Source organism: Empidonax traillii, unplaced genomic scaffold, assembly GCF_003031625.1.
Source record: "Empidonax traillii isolate 1590-97213 ecotype Southwest subspecies unplaced genomic scaffold, ASM303162v1 scaffold816:size509043, whole genome shotgun sequence".
Lineage (NCBI taxonomy): Eukaryota > Metazoa > Chordata > Aves > Passeriformes > Tyrannidae > Empidonax > Empidonax traillii.
In genome coordinates this window covers 278,002-291,279 of record NW_020956009.1, presented here as the reverse complement: position 1 = coordinate 291,279, position 13,278 = coordinate 278,002, and the positions used below count along the sequence as shown (strand labels likewise).

The 13,278-nt window shown below is 57.4% G+C and overlaps 1 protein-coding gene across 4 annotated transcripts in view; it reads left to right on the top strand.

Annotated features, from left to right (window-relative positions):
• The first annotated feature begins 12,821 nt into the window (after window positions 1–12,821).
• The window catches only part of ZBTB46 (zinc finger and BTB domain containing 46), a 49,134-nt gene continuing 48,677 nt past the window's right edge, over window positions 12,822–13,278 (top strand). The window contains exon 1 of one of the 4 annotated variants that reach the window (XM_027901833.1): window positions 12,822–12,950. The gene's annotated coding sequence lies outside the window, so the exon portion shown is untranslated. Of the gene's footprint in view, window positions 12,951–12,978; window positions 13,266–13,278 lie in introns of those variants that run through there. The other 3 variants (XM_027901834.1, XM_027901832.1, XM_027901835.1) reach the window with 3 other exon arrangements.

The window sequence follows — 13,278 nt, the reverse complement described above, 5'->3', positions numbered from 1 at the left end:
CGGAGCGCGGAGGCTGCCAGGGAGCGCTCCCAGCGTGGTGCTGCCAGCAGAGCCGGGAGATGTCGGCAGCTCGTTATTTATTTAAAGCTCCATCTTTGCAGGGAGAGCCTGTCCTGCAGGAGGGATCCGGCTGCCAGGGATAGATCCGGCTGCCAGCGTGGGATCCGGCTGCCAGGGAGGGATCCAGCTGCCAGGAGGTCACTGGCCACCAGCCACCCTCGTGGGGGCTTTTCTACCTTCATTGTCCCCTGCCCCGGGGGAGGGCACAGCCCCCTTTGCAGCCACCTCTCCCCCCGCCTGGCACCGGCCGTCGTATGGGATGGGGGGCACAATTCCTGAAATCCCTGCTGTCATCCCGAGCTGGTGAGTGGGGTTTGGCCTCACTGCCGTGGTGGCTCAGTCCCTCAGTGGTGACAGGGATGTGTGGCTCGGGCGCCGTTTCCAAGGTAACCCTGGATGAGCTCGGCCTCCGCATCCCTCCATGCCCCCGCATCCCTCTGTGCCCCTGCATCCCTCCATGCCCCCACACGGAGGAGCCTCCCAGTGCTGCAGGGCCTTGGTTCCTTCAGCCAGGCACGGGCACAGGGGTGGGGACAGGGAAGGTACTGACTGCAGGGAGGAGGGATGGGGAAGCGGAGAGGTGCAGGACATCCCTCCCTTCCCCCTTCCCAGCATGGCTGTCCCCTGGGCACGGGTGTGTTCAACCTATTCCAGACACAAGACCTCGAGGACCTCGGGGACCAGGTCAGGGTGTTCCCGTCCTCCCTTCTGGAGAAAGCCAGAAATAGGTTCTGTGGTTCCCCACCCAACCCTGGGCATGAGGCCATGGCCGTGGGTGGGAGTGCGCCCCGAGTCCCGGGGGACACTCTGGATGAAATCCCACCCGAGCACCCCCTGCCTGGGCAGGATGGGCCAAGCAGGCAGTGTGGTGGGTGCCAGGAGTCACTGGGGATCCCATCCTGGGGAGAAGATGGATGGGGTGAGGGACCCAAGGGTGCTGTCCCAGCTGAAACATGCTGAGAGGAGCCTGGCCAGGCTGGGAGCCATCTGGGATAAATCCTGGGGGGTCACCCCATCCCTCTGGTGCCCACTGTGCCCTTGGCCAGTACGGCAGCACTGAGCCATTCAGCACAGATGGGGACTGCAGCCCCCCACTCACCTCCCCAACCCCCCCGCTCGTTGCTCTCTGCCCACTCCATCCCTGGCCCACAGTCTATTCAGGATGAACACCCCCAATTTTCCATTCTCCTTGGCTTGTATCAAACAAATCTTTCAGGGTGGGCAGTCGGGGCTGGAGCAGCCTAGGATGCTCCAGTGGGAATGGCTTGAACGAGCTCAGCAGGGGTGGGATGCTCCCAAAGGGAAGAGGAGCTGCAGAGATGGAGCCAGACTCGTTTCCTCTGCACTGGGAGCCCCAGGGGGGCCATGGGGAGCACGGGAGACCGGCTCCCTGATCCTGGACCACCGGCTGCCACAAGGAGGGTAAGCATCTCCGCTGCCAGGATGCTGCCAGCCCGCCCTGGGCACCATTTCCACCACAGCCCTCCCTTCTCCATCTGCTCCTGCCGGCTCCTCCGGGCCCTCCTGCACGGGGCCACCGATAGCAGCGATTTCTTATTACAAATATGTTCCGGTCCATCGCCCCCAGATCTGCATCCCTGGGACCTGTGTGATGAGGAATTCGATTCCTCGCCGTTAATGAGTTTATGCCAGTGAAGGGCTTTGAAGACATAATGCTCTGTACAGGAGCTGAGCATCATTTTTATTATTGATTTCACTGCCAGCCCCTGAGATGCTGCCGGAGGACACGGACCTCTGGGTAAAACCTCTCTGGGGAGGCAGCAGGGAAGGATGAGCAGAGGAGAAATGTGTGGACACACATCTCTGCAGTGCTTCCAGGTCTGTGCCCTTCCAAGAGCAAACCCTTTTGCGTGCAGTAGGGCAGCAAACCTCTCCTTGGGATGGAGAAGGCTTTGTACGGCCAACCCCCACATCGGAGCCAGGGGATGCCACCTGAGTTGGCCACTAACAAAACGTCATCACTGATGGCATCCTGCCACCCTGCTCCGGCCTCAGCTACCCCAGCAAGCCAAGCCCCACGGTCCTGGCACCACACAGGACCCTGAGCCATGAAGGGCCTGGAGCAGCCGAGGTCGGGGTCAGGGTGGGGCCGTGGGTTTGGAAGCGGCAGGAAGGGCGGCCGGAGCCTTTTGTCGGCCTCGGCTGGCGACAGCCGCGCAAAGGTCCTTGACAGGCCCCGCATAGCCCCGTCCCCACACACCCCTGGGGACTGGCAGCTCCTTTCAGAGCAAACAGGGGGGGTGTGTGCAGCCTCCTCCAGCTGCTGATCCCCACCGGAGCAGGATGAACTGTGGGATCCCCCACCTGCACCCACCATCACTGCCCTGGGCTGAGCCCGGAGCTGCTGAGATGCTTCACGGACCCCCTGGGCTTTGGAACACCGGGGAGGATTTCCTGCCTGCAAAGGGCACTGCTGTCCCTTGGCCTGGACCGCTCCTGGCCACGGGATTTTCGGGAAACGCCTCCCCCATTCCCCACTCCTGGGGCCGCCCGTGGTCATTTCCCGTGGTGGGAGCTGGCGTGGGTGTGGGGCTCACGCCTCCCTCCCAGCACCCAGCTGGGGAAATGCCACGCTGGGAGAAATCACTGGGAACCGCAAAGCCGACGGCTGCAGGAGAAAAAACCCAGCTAATTATCAGCAGGGGAAGGAAGTGGGGAGGGAGATGCTGTGCTGGGGCTGGAGGGTGGGGAGAGGAACCGGACTGCTCCCAGCTCCGCCACTGACTCAGTGGCAGCCCTGGGAAAGCCACCTTGCTCCATGGTTACCAAACACAGACATCCATAACGCCCTGTGGCGATCACACCAGAGTGATCTGACCCTGGCATCAGCATCCCTCCCCCCTGGGTACCACTCCAGGGATGCTCTGGTGGCCCTGGGGGTGGCAGTGAGGCCACACCTATGATCCGGCATCAGGAGACGGCTGAGAAATGGAGGTTAAGAAAAAAATACAGAAACCAAGCGGAGGCCCACTTCTGCTTCCTGTTTTGGGGTCTCCATCTCCACCATCAGCCACTGCCCTGGGGCTTTGGTTTGGTGAGAGAGGCCAATGTCACCTCAGTGCCGGGGACACGGCTCCTGATGTGCGCTGTTCTCGGAAAGGGGGAGTGGGGGATGCCCGGAGCTCCGTCGGTGTTTGGGGGATTTTTGGTGGAGTTCCCGTGGGTCCTTTCTCACAGCTCGCTCCTGCTGTGGGCAGCACTCCAGGCAGCACAGGCAGGCTGCCCGTGGCAGGAGCACCATTGGACAGGTCAAGGCTGAGTTTTGGGGTCCGGGGAGGGAGCCCAGCCAGCCAACCGTGGGGCAAAACATCCTCCTGGGCGCGCAGGGGGGGCCGGGCAGTGACCCATTTATCAAGGTCACGGCCGTGGGCAGCGCAAAGCAGAGGCGATGTGACTATTTCGGTGAGCTGAGGGAACTTCACTGGCCTGATTCCCATAAATAAAACATGCAGGGAACAGCCCCTGCTCTGTCCTATTAATTCTGGACCCCAGGGGCCTGGCTCTGTGTGCATTCAGCAGCTCAGTGTCGCCTGCTCCACTCCCCTCTCCAGAGCCTGGCTGGGCTCAGGAAGGCTTGAAACCCCCCGGTTTCCACAAAACGCCGACTGTGAGTGCTCTGAGGGCACTTTATGGAAAATCCATTTGTTTTCTCAGGCACAGAGGCAGCTGGGAAGGATGCTGGTGGGTGGGTGGGTCAGGCAGCAGAGGACAGCTCCAGTCTGCTGCAGCCCCCAGCCCAGCTCCCCCAGTTTCAAGGAGCCAGAGCTGTTTCCACCAGCTGCCCCTCCCTCTGGATAGTGCCCCCCATCACCCCTCTGCCTCCCAGCTCTCCAGCAGCAGCCATGGCTGGTTTCTCCAGCCCCCCTACAGACGGCATTAGCAGAACGAGGGAGTTTAATTATCTGGGTTTTCTTCTAGGAGGGCATGAACCTGTCTCTCTCTTGAATTTATCAATTGCTGCCAGATTTTATCTCTAGCTTTCAATTTGCTTGTGGCAGTGTTTTCTGTACCGGGGGCACCATGTCAGCAGCTCCCTCCTCGTACAGCACAGACACAGTAAATGATCTCTCTCTTCCCTCCATGGCATCGGGTCCTGGGTGCTTCCTCCGACACCACAACGCATCGTCTCCCCACCCGTGGGTGCTCATGTTGGATTCACATCCATTGCTGACCATGGTATTGCCCACCCAGCACAGCGGAAAGAAGCTGGAACGACATCAGCGCCGGGAGCGCGCGTCTCGCCCCGGGGCTCTGCTGATATCCACAGCCCCACCAGTCATACCCAGAGATGAAGGGCCCCCATTTTCAAGTGACTCAGACTCACCCTTCCTTCCTCAGGAAAACCTGTGATCAGATAAAGCCATCAAACTATCTGGTGAGAATAAACACGCTGCATCTGCACGGATGCAGGCGCTGTACCCCCGCTAACCCCGCAGCCCCTGCTGCCCCATCCCTGTCCTTAGGAGACACCTCCACCCCCAGGCAGCACAGCAGGGATTGCACACACGTGTGCAAGGCTGGGAGCTGCTCTCCCAGTGTGTAACTGCCCTCGCTGGAGGCTGGGAGGATCAATTCCCAACCGGCACCGGGCACAGCATCTCTCCATCCTCCCTCATCCCGCTGAGCTGTATCCGTGCTGCTCCAGCAATAAACGCAGGGACAAAGCAAAGGGTGAGCAGAGGAGGAGCAGAGGATGGAGTAGGAAGAGAGAGGGAGGGAAAACATTTAAAAACCTCCACAATTGCCAGCAGATGGGCACTGCCCCCGCCAAGGTGCTACACTGGAAGGCGGAGGGGCTGGCGAGAAAAAGAGCAAAGGAAGGTGTGAAGATCTCCCTGCAGATTAAACCAAACCCACACTGCTCTGCTGCGTGTTGAGCCAAGCCTGGGCAGTGAAAACAGCAGGGTTGGGGTTTGGGTTTCTGGTCTGGCATGGGGAAGACCCCCCAGCTCCCCTCATCTCTCCTCAGCTCCCAGCCCTGCCTGTGGGATGTCAGGGGTGCTCAGGGCCACAGTGTTTCCACCCTACCTGGGGGGTTGTATGATACTCTTGGGGGCAGCTCTGCTCCCCTTACCCAAAAAGACCCTTGGAGGTTGGAGATGCAGCAGTGTGGTGCAAGGATGTGGCTGCAGGTGCTGGGGGAGGTTAACCCAGCAGCTCCAGAGCCAGTTCCTCTGGGAATAGCAAGGGTGGAGTGGGATCTGAGCAAGGCAGAGGGAAAGCACAAAAGGGCTGCTTGAACCAGTGCTGGGTCCAGCAGGATTTGGAGCCCAGGGTTTGGTGTGACAATGCAGGAGCAGATAATGTATTACAGGGAACAAACTCCCAGAGGGATAGTAAAAATGAGTTGGTTGGGTTTAGGAAAGAGCTGAGAAGAGAGCACAGACACTTCTGGAGGGGGTTGGAACTACTAAATTCGGGGCGGGGGGGGTGGTAATAAAGAATCTGTCTTCTTTGCCCACATCCCTGTGCCACCTCCCAGAGAGCAGGGGCTCTCCTGGGCTTTGGGGCCAGTGATGGTTCTGCCTCTGCTTGGGAGCATCCCTGAGCCTGGGTGTGGGTGCTGGCCCTACCAGCACAGCTCTGGCTGGGACAAGCTCTAGGGCTCACCCAGACAGGGACTAGGGGACATGGAGCCCTGTCTGCCTTGGAGCCTCACACCCCTCCAGGCCGACACCCACAGCCACGGCCCCCGGGGCGATGATGGGTTTCGTCCTGCCTGGTGGAGAAGAGGAAACATCTTCCCAGCAGAGCCTGGCTCCGGGAGGGATTTTCCGCTGCCTGTTGGCCACGTGCTGCCGGAGCCAGCTCAGGTGCTGGATCTCCCTGGCTGTAATTTCATCCCTGGGCTCCTGTGACGGCTCTGGCTGGGAGGTACGAGGGAAGTGACCGGGGCGCAGGTCCGAGCCCCGGCCCGGAGCTGCATCCGCCCGACGTTTCCAGCCCAGCCTTATCTTGCAGCTCCCCCTGTGACTCCCCATTTTCCTCCTCTCCCCTCCTTTCCCCACCCCACCCCGTGCACCCGGCAGAGCTTCCTGCAGCAGGGCGAGGGCTGGGGGCTGCGGGGTGCCTGGACGGACCCCTCCCTGCTGACCCTGGCTCTGCCCAGATAGGAAATCCTGCGGGAGCAGAAGCCTGGGAACAGCGGCCGAGTCCTCCCTGGGGCTTGGCAGCCCCGGCATTTCAGCTCTGGGTCGTGCCAGCCGGCAAGGCTTCCCTGGGAAAGGCTGGGGTGGGCAGGGAGAAACCCAGGAAAGGCACGGAGACCACCATGGTGGACACCCATCACGTAAATGTACCATTTATGCCAACAAGAGGGGGTTTGCACTTAAATGAAACGCTTTCCCATTGGGAATGGTGGGAGGAGAGGACATCAGAGCAGGAAGATGCTGCCCAGTGTGATGCACGGCCATCAGCGTGACCCTGGCAGCTCCCAGGTGTGCAGGAACCGGGTGGGTGCTCACCAAAGGCAGTGGTGATGCAAAATGTCATCAACAGCCTTTGATTAGCTTCAAATGTAAACTAATTATTTACAGCCTTATCCCTCTTCCAGACGAGCAATTTAATATGAATTCAAATACTGTGCAAAACCCTTCTTATTTACTTAAGAGCATTTTGTGAATGTTTTTCCAGGGCCCTCCTAATTTTTCTTGTTATTATTTTAGAATGGGAAGCAACTAGAGATCTGCCACTCCCCCCAGCCCACAGCTCAGCTCCAGCACGGCCCTGCAGGGGACCCCGAAACTGGGGCTGTCTGAGCAGATTCGGGACACTGGAGGTAAAAACACAAGGAAGCATCAGGGCAGGAGCAAAATGAAGACGAGCTCTCCATCCCCTCTGAGCTGAGGGGGATGGGAGCAGAGGTGGGTTAATGCTCCCACAGTGGAATGTCAGCCCAAGCTCCGCATCAACCAGAGCAAAACTCGATTCAGCGCTGAGCCCATCTAAACCTCAGCTGTGGCCTGAGTCGTTAGGCAAACCAGCAATTGCCTGCCGAAACCCCAAGCCACACTTGCCAGGCTCCAGGAGTTATATCTATATATATTTTAACTGCTGCCTCTGCCTGCTGCCAGCGCGGCTCCGCGGCACGCTCGGCTGACACGGATTGCACGACGCCAAGGCCTCGCGTGCAGCCCTGCAATTTCCTCGGGTTCTGGAGAAAACCAAAGCTCTGCAAACAGAGGGACTTGCTACAGTGGAATCTCTCTTGAGCACTGAGGAGTTTGAGGTGCTGTAGCAAAAAGGGTTGAGCTTAACTGAGAGCCAAATCAGACTCTGAAGGATGCGGGACCACAGGCATGTCCCTGGTGCATCTATTGTTCCTAAAGGAATGGTGTGAGGCCCTGGAAACGGCCAGGAAAGGTTGCAGGAGGGAAGGATGGTGACAGTGGAGGAGGAAGGATGAAAATTTATGTGTGGTGTCAGAAGAAAGTCTGGCTCAGTCACTGGCTCTTCCTTTTCTATGGGGGTGACGGTCAGCGAGGAGCTGCAGAGGGAGATCCGGGTAAAGAGCATTGTCCAAAGTGCACAGTGGTGAGCTGCTCCCAATCCATACCTGGGAAAGGAGGAAACCTGGGAAGGGACAGAATACCAAAGCACTGTGATGTAAAATACAGCAGGAAGCAACTCCAGGAACAACCCAAGCTCGGAGAAAGGGAAGGAGAAATCCTTTACTTTACAGGTGACTTTGTCAGGGCACAGGGATCTGCTTGAGGTTGGACCAACACCCAAATGATCTGAGGCTTCTGAGTGGGAGTTGGAGGGGCCCCAGGTTGGCTCTGGGCTCCCAGTGGTGTCTTCAAGAATCAGCATTTGGCTGCTGCTGGGTCATTCCCAGGAGAAGAACAGGGGAGAGACGAGACAGAGCCAGGGCAGCAGGTCAAGGACAGCGAGGATGGAGCAGCCAGGAGAAGGTGGGAACAGAGCTTGCTGCACCCTCCTGCAGCCTCTGTGCCATGGTCCCAGCACCCTTCATCCTTACCATCACCTACAGCCCCAGGGGAACCCAAACAGATACCCCAGAGCTGAGATCACCCAGGCCATGAGAGGTTGGAAGTGGGGGCCTGGATTTGGCAGCCTGGATGCTTCTCCACTTGAGAGGCTTTGAAAGGGAATGTATTTTTGGAGCATTCAAGATCAACTGTTTCTGACTCCGGCCAATCCCTTTCAAGAGCAGCACCAAAGGAGGTCAGTGGGATGCGGCTGGTCAAATATTTTGTACATGACCATCATCTCTCACCCCCTCAAGTATTTACAGACCTGAGAGCATTTCCTGCTGTTCCCCCCCGTTGAGTATCTGGTGTCTCTGCTTGCTCCAGCAGGACAGTGCAGTGCGTCCCGGAGCGCGGTGAAGCCACGAAGGACCACCCCGGCGCTGCCCTTGGGTGCAGCAAAGAAAACTAAATCAGCACAATGTGTTTAGTCACACAAACGGCAGAGGGTTTACCCAGCCAGCAGTGGAACACAGCCATGATAATGAGAACAAATCTGTGGTGGGGGTGGTGGTGGCGGTGGGGAGATGGGGTGGAAAGGGGGAGGTTTATTCTCCAGGGGGTTTTTTTGTAATCTTCGCTCACCATATTTAGCAGGCTTGTGACTTGCCCTTGCTAGCTCATGGAGAATTCCCCCAAGTGTTTACTCCCACAACCTAGCAAATGCCTCAATACACATCATGGAAAAAATACAATCGACATCTTCACTCCCACTGGAGAAGGAATTCCGACTTGCCCGGCACAGACCGGGAGTATGAGCCTGTGAGAGAGACAAATACTGCTTCATTAGCTCCCCTCAGATGTGGTTTACTCCTCAAATGACCTGGTCAGGGCTGCACCACCTCCCTCCCTTCCTTCACCTAAGTAACCCCTGACCTTTGGTCAGAGCAGTGGGGACAGGAATGTGGGTCCTTTAACCCTTTCCTCCGACATCCGCCAGCTGCTCTCCATGCGGTTCACAAAGCTGATGGTCACGGGATTTCCAGGGATCCAGAGATGCTGCGAAGGGCGAGATCAGAGCTCTGCAAAACAGCTTTCTTCCTGCTGTACCTAGGGAAGGGCAGGATTTGCTGATGGAGAGCCATGTCTACCACGTACAGAACATGGAAACGAAATGGAAATTTCTGTGAGCAGAGCTCACAGGTCGCTCAGGATTACTTTGGCACCCTTATTTCAGAGCACAAAACTTCAGTGAAAAAAACCCAATAATTAGGCCATTTGGATTTTGTCAAAGTGTTCCCAAACTGCCCACATGACAAGTGCACATGGGGAATCCTTTTAATTTATCAAAAGTAGAATCTCCTACAACTGCAATGATTATCGGTAGAGCACAGCTAGAGAGAGGAGGTGGAATGAGAATGCTTCAGTGTTACTGATGATTTGGCATTTCCAGACAGGAATTTCTTTGCCCATATTGGCCAGGGAAGTGGTGGGATCACCATCCCTGGAAATGTTAAAAAAAACGTGTGGATGTGGTGCTCAGGGACGTGGTTTAGTGGTGGGTTTGGTAGAGCTGGGGTTAATGGTTTGACTTGATGATCTTGGAGGTCTTTTCCAACCTAAACAATCCTGTGATTTTACAAATGGGACACGCAGCACACAGCCAGCTCTCCTCTGCTGCTGTTCCCTGGTCTGTTCCCACCTTACCCTGGCACAGGGGACAGCGGGAGGATGGTGCTGAATCATTCACACCAGTGAGGTCTTGGAGATTGTGCAGGGAGCGATCACAGAGGCACGAGGACACCAAGAAGGCAGTGGAATTCAACCACACGTGTGCAAGTCCACGTGTGCCAATTTGCACAGGCAGTGACGATGATTAGGCACAGAGCACTGGCAGTGCAGTGGTGTCAGTGCAGCTGTGACGGTGATCTGAGAGCTCTCGTGATCTCTGCAGAGCAAAACAAATCTCAGAGCGATCCTAAGCACTCTCGTGCTACAGGAATATGACTTTTACTTTTTTTTCCAGTGGCTAAAACCCATCAGTGGTGTGATATCACCAGTCTCTGCCTGCCTGAAACCTGTGGTATGGTGGCGTGCGAGGGACGTGGACTCAGGCTGGAAACACACGGTCTGTAACCCCTGACATTTCTCCAAGGAAGTGCATCATTACACCCTTAATCCCTCCTTTGTACATCATCTTGTTTATGGTGCTTTGCACACCAAAAATCATATTGAATATTCTGATTTTACCTCCAGCTCCTTTTTTTTCCTATTCTCCTCTTTCTTGCACGCACGTCCTTTCCTTCTTCACGAGGAGAAAGCACCTCTCTTCCCTGGGCAGGCTGAGCCATTGCAGCATTTGCCTAAAATACAATACAAACTTCTAATTAGAGGAGGGAGGGGATTGGCAAAAGAATATTAAAGCTTTTCAAGTCTCCTGAAATCCTTTGTGTGGAACAGCTCTGGGAAACAGGGCCTGCTGCCACCCTCCCCCTCTTGGGAGCATTCCCCAGGGCAGTGCCCGGGCAGCAGCTGCTGCTGCTCCGGGGGAGTCAGCCCAGCCTGACACACAAATAAATACCACAGGAAGAAATGCTTTCTTCCAGCAAAGACCTGGGGAAGAAACCCTGGGTATCAGGAGAGAAAGGGAACGTACACGCTTGCACCTGAAAGAGCTTTGGGATAACAGGGGAAGCTCAGTCTCGGATACAGAGGAGTGAGGAAAAGCAGGAAAGCTTATAGATGCAACCAGGTATGACACAGACGTCATGCAAAACAGATAGATTTGCATAAAGATACACCTCCATTTTCAATCAGCCCCTCTAACCTTCACATTTCAGCCTAAAAAAAAAAGGGCAGGCTTAAAGCATAGAAGGAGTTAATACCTGAAGGTGTGGAGGGGAAAAGATTCCCATGAAAACTAGCTGGAGCATTTAGGGTGGAAAAGGGATTTTGGTTGGTTCTGGTGCTCACCCACAGGTGAGAGAGGCTGGAAAATTTGTGTACAAGGTGAACACACAGGATTGTGTGTGCAGAGAGAGCAGGTGGCAACAGGAACACCCGCCCAGCGCTGATGCTGCGTTGCTCAAGTCTAAGAAATTGTGTCCTTCATTGCATTAACAACTTCTGCAAAGTCTTCATTTGCATTTTAATGGAACTCTTTCTAGGAAGGTGCTGCCTGGACTCTGTTGCAATGTAAAATGAAGAGGTAATTAAAAACATGTTGGAGTTAAAAGGCATTTTGTTTTCATTAATAAGGTTTATTTATGATCTTTTAAAAATTAAAGGTATTTAGGGTACGTGGGAGGAAACGGGGGGGGGTGGGGTGGAAAACACATGATGGAACATCCATTTATTTAAATTACAGATTAAAAAGTGGAAAACACACTTTTTGTGAGGGGACGTCCTGGGGATTAAAAGCAGGACTGGATTTGAAGAAAGAGGAGGTATAGGAGTCGAGACAAAGGTTCCAACAGCAGGTCTGCCTGCTTGAAAGCCAGAGATGAAGAAAACATATAGGACGAGGGAAAGGAAACCAGGGAGGAAATTCTTAAACCTTCGTCACTCAATTACCCGGGGCAAATGACTGGGATTACACACCTAAACCAGCTATCTATGCAAGCGGCCAGCCCCGGCTGGCCAGACACGTATTTCCCCAATTTTTGGGGGCAATCACAGCACGCAGATGTCGATAAGCAGTTTGCAAACGTTTTATCTGCCTGGACCAGCTCCTGCTTTCACAACCCGGCGACCGCACAACGAGCGATCCCCCCCGCTCGCCGCAGCCATCGCGCCCACCTCCTCCGCGCCCCAGACCTATCCTGCCCTGTTAAGCTCCGTCCTTTGAAATATAGGGCAGTTTCTGTCACATCCTTCAGCGCGACAGTCAAAAGGGAAAAAAAAAAAAAAAAAACAACACACACCAACCCTGCCCTTTGTCGCACCGGGAGGTTTCTCCAGCGGGGATCTCTCATCTCCGTCCGCTGTGATCTCTGTCCTCACCGGCCATTACGGGTTCGGGGAGAACGGGGGGGGATCCGAACGCCGCAGAGACAGCACTTGATTTTCTATTATTTTATACGATTTTATTTCGGGGCGGCGTTGTGTGAAATACATAGCAGCGCGCAAAAGAGGGGAAAAGTGTTTCGTTTTGGTTTTGTCTACTCCCTCCCACACAAGGTGCCGAGGCGGTCCCGCTCCCACACTCGCCGTTGGGGCTGAGGGGACGCGCCCCGCTGGGGAAGGGGAGGGGGGGGGGCACAGCCGGTTCTCTCGGGGCTGGGCGCACCTGCCGGCGGCAGGGGACACGCGTGGAGCCGCAGAGGGGCCGTGGGAAAGGCAGGGTGGGGACAGGGGGCACGATGAGGGCCGGGACGGGCGCGGGGAGCGACAGCACTACGAGGGTCCCGCCGCCCCCGCCTCAGCGCGGCCCCCGCGCCGTCCCGGCGTGCCCCGCGCGCCGCGCGCCCCCGCCCTCCCTCACTTCCGGTGTCCGGCAGTGGCAGCGCCGCCGGCGGCGCCCCCGCTCCCCCCGGCGCAAGGGGAGGAGGGGGGCGTGGCCGCTGGGCGGGGCTTAAAGCCCCAACTCCGACCAATCACCGCCCGCTGCTGGGCGGGAGTGGGCGGGGAAAACGCCGGCACGCGCTGCGCGGCTCCGCCCCCCTCTCCTCACCGCCTCCCCCCCCCACCCCCCCTCCCGCCGCGGGCTCGCGCCCCGCGCGCCCGAGGGAGCGTCGGGAGCGCGCCCGGGCGCCCCCCCCCACGCTTCCCCCCCCTCCGCCGGGTTCTCCCCCCACACACCACCCCCCTCCTCCGCCCTCCGCCCCCCCCCTCCCCCCCTTCCCCTTCCCCTCCCCACCCGGGAGGAGAGGCACGGAGTGACCGACGGAGCCACCGCTCCGGCCGCTCCGCCACCCCGCTCTCCTCCATGGGGCTCAGGTAAGCGCGCCGCCCCCCGCCCCCCCGGGGCGAGCGGGGGTCGCCATGGCCGCCCCCACACCCCTGCACACGGAGGGGCGGCGGGGAGCCCCCCCGGCCGCTCCCGCACCGCCGCCCCCGGTGTTATCCCCGCTATTATCCCCACTGGTTATCCCCGGTTTTTTATCCTTATCCCCGTTTCCATCCCCGTTATTCCCACCCGCCGCCCCCTTCTCCTCCTCCTCCTCCCCGGTCGCGCCCTGCCCCAGCGAGGGGGGCACGGAGCCTTCTTTGGGACGCGGTGTCCTATTTGGTGTGGGTGGATGGCTTAACTTGGTAAGTGCCGGGT